General features: G+C 31.2%; 1 protein-coding gene across 4 annotated transcripts in view; it reads left to right on the top strand.

Moving 5' to 3' along the window:
- Positions 1 to 9,563, top strand: part of LOC136796065 (uncharacterized) — a 78,627-nt gene that overhangs the window by 49,466 nt on the left and 19,598 nt on the right. The gene's annotated exons all lie outside the window — the stretch shown is intronic.

The raw sequence follows: 9,563 nt of genomic DNA on the forward strand, positions 1-9,563 counted from the left end.
CTTTCTAAATAAAACCAAAAAAACTGCATTGAATAAGGTAGGTGAAATAAAATCCGGATGTGTTTTGACCAGAACTTATCTAAAAATTTTGTTAAACAATAATTATAAATTTTTTATAATCTAATATAATTTAATGAACCAAAGAACAGTAGACCCTTCTCTGTTTCCAAACAAAAGAAAGGTACTATTTTATGAACTTTTTTCTGAGCATTGCCTGATATGAATGCTGTTCAGTGTTCTGAAAAATCAATTGCATCTCATAACACCTTTGACTGAGTCGATATATGATATGTTTTGTCGATTGTAAGTGCAGTGTATTTATTTATGGTACACGATTGTCACAAATCAAAACTTATATTTTCTAAAATATTTAAAGTATTTAATTGGACAGACATAATCGAACACCCTATTCTGTCCTCTATTTTGCTCTTCCTCTCAGAAATATATATATGTATTATTATTTGCGAATATTTAATAAGAATCTTTTGAAAGAAGTTCTTTCAACTAATACTTGTCTTCAAATTTCCATTATGGCAAATATATGAAATGAAATTAAATCGATGCCACCCTTCGCTATCTATATATTTCTGTCCAGTGACGCCCCTCCAAACCCAAATCTACCAGAACAGTCTTGACGCAGTCCTCCCACCTATACTTCGGTCTACCCAGGGACATTGCTCGTCGGTTCAGTGGTTAACATTTCAGGAATCCGTTCGTTATACGCCGCAATGCTATAACCCGCATTATATTTACTGGGTGCAGTACTCAATTCGTTGTTTTTTTAGCTCTCTAAATTGTCCGGTTAACTCATCCTTTTTCGGTCCTAATATTTTACATAATACTTTATTTTAAAAAAACCTTTAGGCGCTGTTTTTCCTTAAATGTAAAAGGCTATGTTTCACATCCGTGACAGTAGGAAGTATAATAGTTTGGTAAATTCTAACTTTTAAGTTTGTGAATAGAAAGCGTGAGCTAAAGCAATTTTGAAGTAAAAACATAACCAGCATTTCCCTCCTTTATTTTCTAATCAATTTCGTTTTGTCTAGTTATTGCATATTCTACTGAATTTTATATCCCAAGGGTAAGAGTATGGTGTAATTTCAGCTGTGTTAAAGTCTAAACCTAATTCAAACTCGACATTTTGTCCAATAATTTAAATTTTATGCAGCTAAATATGTAATATATTTGGTGCATTGTGTGGTGAGACAAAATCTGTGCAATCGTAGGTGTATTGTGCTTGATTGCACTCTTTGCCCTTTCAAATATCCTTCACAGATGCCTGCCTCAAACCAGTTTGCCAATAAAGTAACATAAAAGACGCAGGGGTTTACCGTTCTTCAAGAAATATTCCACGCCCCATCTAAGGTATCTGTTAGTGTTATCTGTTAGTATTACAAGATTATGTCTCCCTCGTTTTAAACTGTTTGCTTTCATATCTTAGGTATATTGTTGATATTACTTATATTACATATTTGTCAGTTTTATTTCTCTCCTATGCTTCTAAACCTAGCTCTTCATATCCCATGTTGCTTCAATCATGCGACACATTTCACTACTTCATTATATTGTGTAAAGTCAATAAATATTTTTTCCGAAGAATTAAAAATATTAATAGAACTTGTATTTTTAACATTATAAATTAATGGATCTGGTTTTTAATCGCATTTTTTAAATGCTGTCAAGTTTCTATATCGAAACCAGTTTTATGTGTTGAAGGTATGCGACAACACTTCGGCCCGGATTCCTGCTGCTTAAATAATAATTTGAGTATCTCAAAGTTCAGAAAATGTTTATTGGTTTACTTTGTGTTCACTTTATTTGGAATTTATTATTTCATTGTTTATTTTTAATGTGTAGATACTTGTTCAAAATTGGAATAAATCAAATTCTGCTTAGTTTAATATTTATGAGCTCCAATGAACGATATTTTTTAATAAGCTTCATTACCGATCTATTCAGAAATTTACTATTCATTTTTTTTTTTTTGATATTTCAGAAATTTACTATACATTTCAATTTAATAATTTTTACTGTTTTTCATTACTTTGTAATATTTTTTAGTCTCGTTTAATGAACGAGCTTTCTATTATAATTAACCTTGATTTTTGGCTCTGCAATTAACTATGACATCTTTAATAAAAAAGAAATTAATAAAATAACATAAAAAAATGAACTATCTGACTAGTCATTGTATTGTCTTTGCTAACTGAACCGTTGAGACTATTATCTGATAAAAATAATAATAACCACTGGGGGTTTTGTTCGTTATCAAAATGTTTATCTTTGAAACGTGCAAATACTTTTTGTTTTTAATGCTCATTTTATTGATTTAAAACAAATTATTTTCTAAAATCTTTTAGTATATAATTTAAGCATACCATTTTGAATAATTTGTGCTCTAACTTAAATTGTTGACCTAGTGATCTTACTTTATTTTTTTATTTGAATTATGTTTGATATTATCTGCATATCTATTTTGACTACTCTTTTTTTATATTTATCTTGTTCAAATTCTTGAAAATTTGTTAAAACAGTCCTTTTTTATATTTGATTAATTTATTCATGCCTACATTTATACATCGAGTGACGTTTATCTGAGTTTTGGAAAAAATAAGAGGAATACACTGAATACTGATCCTGGTATTATTTTGAAACACGTAAATATCTGGAATATGTTTTGCCTAAATACCTTTATTTCTTTGTTATTACTATTAAACTGTAAAATATTTTAATAATCGATTGCCATCTTGGAGTTTAATGGGTTATGATTTTGTCTAATAATGTGTTTGTAGATTAATGTATTTTCTCTTCAATACATCACATTAAAACCATACATGTACCACTTCATCCTTCAGCATGTGTGTGTTACTTTCGGTGCATGTTTGTTACACAAAAAATATAACATAAGTCACCGCATGAGTTTATTACTATGTCTTTATCTATAAATGTTCTGAAAGTAATATATGTTTCTAGATTTATTATGTTATGAATGGATGTTAAGATTACTATTCTTATTTACTTATATTTATTATCTTAAGAATAGATGTAAATTAATAATTAAGGTTACTAAAATAATGCTACAAACCTTTATTATAAAATTAATTATTTTATATTTTGTTCTTTGAGAGTGGTTTAGTTTATTCTTAAATAAAACAAATTTGATCCTTTTTTTTTTCTCTATTCTCTAACTTTATTCTTTACACCTTTTCCAACGTTTCGACCCTCAGGTCATTCTCAAGGATACCTTCATGTTGATGTCATTTTCTTTTTTCAAATCTTAAAAATGCAGGCTAATTGCCTTTGTCCCATATAACCTTTTCTAAATAACTTTTTGCTATATTTAAACCTTTTTTAAAAACTTTTCTTCCTTACTTCATTCACATTTGCAACTTAAAACAGAACAACTTAAAAATAACCTGTTGAAGGTAGGTTCTGTTGTAAGTTGCAAATGTGAATGAAGTAAGGAAGAAAAGTTTTTAAAAAAGGTTTAAATCTAGGAAAAAGTTATTTAGAAAAGGTTATAAGGGACAAAGGCAATTAGCCTGCATTTTTAAGATTTGAAAAAAGAAAATGACATCAACATGAAGGTATCCTTAAGAATGACCTTAGGGTCGAAACGTTGGAAAAGGTGTAAAGAATAAAGTTGAGAAAAAAAAAAAGATCAAATTTGTTTTATTTAAGAATAAACTTTATTATAAATTTAGTACATATTAGATTAACAAACAACATAAAAAGCAAGAAAGAAAATTTCCCCATTCTTATAATTGATAATGAATAAACATTATTTATAATGTTTATTAACGTTGAAGTGGAGAGACAGGTGTGAGCAAAAGTATTTCAACATGAACGTTTATAAATATATTTATTTTTTATTTTATTTATTTAATGAAATTTACAACTGTTCAAAATAATACAATAAGTAAATATGTTGTATGTTTCATATACACTCGAAAATCTTGGGAAGGAACCACCCATCGGTGGTACTTCAAACATTAATTTAAATTAGAAGGTCCCGTGGCCATCTTTATTTCAGACGCCTTGGAGGATTATCAGAGATTGTTAAATATGAAAGATTAAGAATTAATGATTTGGGATGGTTAAGGAGTTTGGAATGAAAATACGCGTATCTGTTTTGGGCCAATTCTGCAACGAATGGGATGTTATTAATAAATATTAATTGAGAAATCAAATAAAAGATGGGAATTTGGTTTTATAGATACATCTAATGAAATATGAGAACATTCTTCTCATTAATTGAAATGTTTACAACTTACACATGTGATGTGTTGATGACTTGAACACACAGATGTGAATATGTTATTTTTGTAACTTTATTCATAATAATGTTAAAATTATATTTAAAAAATAAAAACCATTACACCATGGTATATATTTAATTGTTTATTATTTTTCTTTCTAGGAGTTCAGAAAAAAAATATTAAAAAATGATGCATTCAAATATAGATGTAACTCTTTTAAATTTTTCTCGACACTGTTAATGATGTAATTAGCTTTTTTGCTTCTGAAGTTTGTATTAACCAGTTTAGTAATATATGGACTTTGTTAACAACCACAATCGACTAGTTAATGATTTGTCTTTTCCTTAACCTCTATTCAACCACCTCTGACCGTTTCCAAGAACAACTGATTGTTTTATAAATTATATATATATATAGACCTTTATTTATGAGCTGAACATATTTTGATTATTAATTAATACAAATACACATGTCAGATTTGACCAAAGATGCTTTACAAATCAGTGTGTAACATTCCATGTAAACTATCCATGCAATACATAAATATACTACAAAATTTCAATAATAATAATAATGTAAAAAAAAAAAAAAATGAAACTAAACTCTTTCTCCGCCTGTATTATACAGACATAACGTAAGACTTCTTAAAGTAGAATGACTAAAGGTAATAAAAGAAAAATAAGTACAAAAGCATAATACCTCACTTGTATCACATTCGCGGAATTAGTGCGAAATAATGGTAACAAAGCATCAGAGATTAGGAAGAGGACACTCAAATTTACTCTTGGTTAGGTTTTACTGCCAGTGGAAGCTTCAGTTGTTCAAAGTGAACCGTTCTGCGTTTCTTGGGTATTTTAATGCTCTCAATAGTCATGGGGTTTTGTTTCCTAATAATTATAACCCTGAATGATCCCTCATACTTCTGTAACTCCTTGCCCCTATCAAAACCTAATTATTTGTAATGATGAGAAGATAGTTGATCGTGGATAATATATATGAGAAGATAGGTAGGTTGTGTGGTCAGAGGAAAACTGAAATAAGATTAAAAAAAAATGATTAGTGTTAACATTTCGGCCAGACTTTCTAGGCTCAGGACTAAAAACAAAATAACAACCAATGGGTAAAAGGATATATAGATGATTAAAGTAAATAATTGTACAGAATTAAAATAGATAAAAATAAAGTAATGAATGAAGAGAGAAATAAAACGTATATATATAGGTAATTAAATATGTAAGCAAAATAACATAATTTATGAAATAAATAAATGACACACCTGGCTAGGAAGACGTCGGACATCCAGGTGTGGCAAGATTCTGCGTTAAAATAACGTTAAATGAGATGAAGTAATACTTAAATATTACTTGGAAGAGTAAAGATAATAAACTTGAAATTATTTAAAAGGAAATGTATAAAAAGGGTGACGACAAATGATTTAAAAATTATTAAAGAACATTTGCGAAAAAAAAAAAAATTACGATAAGATCTGTTCTGATTTGTTGGTTTTTAAATTGACGGAAGTAGGTTTGATATAGAAGCTTTCAGAGATTAGCCTTTTGTTATGGTAACGAACTGTGGCAAGTATAATTATTATCAAAATTAAAGGAATGGTTAAGTGATAGAAAATGTTCTGAAAATTTGGAGGCAGAATAATTAGTAGTGAGGAATCAGAATATTTATGTTGTGTGATGCGGTCTTTTAAGAGTTTTTTTGTTTCGCCGAAGTAAGCATAATTACAATTGGGAATAGAGTAAGGGATGCCGTAAACGACATGTGATCTGTGTAGGAGATGGATAGTGTTTTTAAGTTGAGAGTAGATATTAGACAGTTTTTTTGTGAGGCTGGAAAGCAATACGAAGGTTAGTTATAACGGAACGTAAGAATTTTTGGATGCTATCTGAAAGAAAGGGGTTATATGGTAGTGACCTGTATAAGGAGATAGAGGGGATTGTGAAGAAATAGGTGAAGAGGTGAGACAATTTTTTAGTTGCTTATAAGTTTACTTATAAATACTCTAAACTAATAACGTCCTCTCCATATCATTCATAAACTTATAAACAACTACAAATGGTCGCTAAGTGCGGCTATGAGGCCACTTTATACCCAGCTACTTTTAGGGTGCTGCGGGGTGTTAAAGTGACATGTGACCTCTAGGGGTGGAATAATGGCATTATCAAACTTCATACCTCCACTTGACGAGATGCGATCTGGAATTCTGTAGAACTGGAACAAAATTCAAAAAGCTTCCAACACAGCCTCCGCCGATCTGATTCGAATCTGGTATGCTATCGCTGCCATAATAAAAAGATTGATCATTGTGATCCATTTATAATTCCTCCGTGTAAAGGTATCGATCTATAGGTCCTTCAGTGGCGTATCGACGGTAGGTGTTTTCCTTGTTTTCCTCTTGGTCGGTGTCTATCATATTTTGTTTAAAGACAGACTTTACAATTCCAAATGTTCTTTGTTACCGTTCTGTTCATTCCCCACTATAAATACCTTCGTCGCATCGCCTGCAACATCGCAATAATCCCACGATGGTTCATCTCGCCTTGTGTCCATCATCAGGTTACATCTGACAAGTTTCCTGTCTATCCCGATTTGCTCTGACCTCCACAACCTCTTGAACTTCTCCCAAATTACTGCATTCACGACGTATATAGGGTGTGGTTTTCCGGATTTACTGCTTGCTGCGACCAAATCATCGCAATGTTACTTTTTCCATAAAGCAATAAATCTTTTTCGATCTGAAGGTTCTTGTTTTCAAATAATATGATATTTCTTATCATTGACTATTAACTGCATTAACTTCCTTTCGAATCTCACTTGGTAACAATTCGCCTCTGTCTTCGTTCTCTGCAATTCCTTAATTTTACTCCTCTAGCGGGGTCCACTCAGGGAGCGTGAGTACTGGCTCTCCATACACTGGCTCTCTTGGTGCCATACACTTCCGGATGCCATTCTCCACTACGGGGATTGTAACCACTTTCTTACTATTTTTGAGGAGATTGTTAAGAGGCATGAGTTACTCTGTCATTTCTGGCACGAACCACATGTTATAATTCAGTGTTCTTAAGAGTCTTCGGATTCCTTTTACTTCTATTGGGTTCACCATTTTCCGTAAAGCTACGACATTGTTAACGTCAGATTTGACTCCCTCTTTTGAAATAGTGTGGCCCAAAATTTTATATATTTTTGACCCAACATAGATTAGTCTTTACACAATTTTAGCCATTTTTTTATGATTATACCTTGACGCTTTAAAGCTATCAATCTCTTCCAGGATGTGTTGACGCAGCGCCTGGTTTCTCCTTTCTTTTACGCACGTTACTATATCTTGTTTAACGCAATCTCATGTACATTTTTTACCGGTTACATCTTTAAAAAAATTTCCTAGTATTACTTCCCAAGTCTATGTTTACAGTCCTCTGCTTGCTTGATTGCTTCAACTCGATTTTTTATTGTGTTATTTCCTAGGCTTGCTTTCTGCAATATGCACCTTTAAGTTATCCCTGCTAGATCCCATCGTTTTAATCATATCTCTACCGTCCAAGGTTAGTAATTTATATTGGCATTCCTAAATCTGGCGTCTCTTCTCTCCGCCGCTAGGTTTCTCAAAGGTTTTCCGGCACATGATGGTGTTGGAACTCCCAGTGTTTACTAGGCACCTCACTTCTTTTACCTCTCTTACAGTTAGACCGCCATGCTTCTATTTTACGTTTTAATTTACGAGTAGTAGATACGGTCGCCTTTCTACCAACATTCTCCTCAGATTTCATGAGTTGTCCTTTCTCCAGTTTCTCATCTCTGTCCACTTTCCGTTGCTAAAGTGGAATACTACTCCAAACACAATGTTATAAGTTTTTTTTGTTTTTTTCTTTTTCGGCCACCATTAGTGTCCTATACTGGCCTAACCATGGTTGGGGGTCATTATAATAAATAATGTGATAGATGTAATTTAATTTGACTAAAGGTTTAGGGAATTTACAAACAGCTAGAGGTTGTGTTATTTCAAAGCTATTCAAGTTAGTGTCAGGTATTTAATTAAACGAGATTACTAGAGATTCCTAACTAGTCTGTTCTTTTAGAATTCGAATCCACTTCATTTTCTAATTACCGTATTGTTATAACCACTTTTGCCTATTACAAAGGACATTGAGGTTTTACTATTAACTCCTCGTTTATAATAATTCCAATCTAATTTAGGAGAAGGATCTTTTACTTAATTAAACAACAAATTTCCGTATTGCAGTTAGATTTCAGTTAAAAAAAAAAAATAATATTCGTTTTCTATTTCAACTTCTTTCCTTCGTAAACAGTCTATAATTTGATATTGTTTTACCTATTGATGATTAGGCTCCTTTTCCGTGCTTTCCGTTTTAAAAGATATATTGTTATTAAACAAACCTTACTAATATACCACTATGTTTGGAGGAGTAACCGATTTTAAAAATATCTTTAATACCTTTAAAAAAAAAAAAAAAAAATGGTGCGGAATAGTAAAGCTAGAATAATAATGATACTAGGTTTTGTAGGTATCTTATTTTGTTTTGTTCCTTATCTTAATATCTCTTCGAAATAAAGTAACTTGCATTAGGTCCTCTTGGGCGTAGCATTGGATATGGATTGCCTGAGGTACCGAGTATTTGCTTAACTTATTAATTGTTCTTGTCCACATAGCTTGCCGATTGCGTAATGATTGCCGATAAGCGATTTTTCGCGACTAATGATATGAGTACTTGTGGAATACTTTAGAAATCACATCTCTTTGACAGATTGAGATAGGAAGGATAGGCTAATGGTACTGAAATACATTTTTGGTGGACTCATTTATATTTTAGTTGTTGACATTTGAAAAGTGAAACGTTCTGTATTTAACATTAGGGGTATTCATGATCTTTAGTTTAACATGTCAAAGCGTGTTAAATGGTAAAACTTATGTAAAATGGAGAAATATTTCCTTCTTTTACCAAGTAAAAACAATATAACATGTAACATGGCTGAGAGTCTGTTATTAGGTCTGTTAAAAGGAGAATGACATCACGAAACAGACTAGCTGAGCTTTTCACCGTTTTATTTGTTGTCGTGTTAGGTTACTTACTCGTAGTTTTTTTTCTTTTTTTCTTTTTCGTGTTTTTGACTTTTTAAAAAGTATAATCAGTAGCCAAACTTTTACACTTCTACTTATCACTTATTTTAAGCATGTTGTAATAAATTACTGAACTGTTATTGTTTACTTCTAAAAACTTAGAAGTAAACAATTACATGAAGTTTTGGAAGGAAAGGTTACAATACAAGTTGCTC

The sequence above is a fragment of the Halyomorpha halys genome, unplaced genomic scaffold (genome assembly GCF_000696795.3).
Source record: "Halyomorpha halys isolate HHAL.00 unplaced genomic scaffold, Hhal_1.1 Scaffold1707.1, whole genome shotgun sequence".
Lineage (NCBI taxonomy): Eukaryota > Metazoa > Arthropoda > Insecta > Hemiptera > Pentatomidae > Halyomorpha > Halyomorpha halys.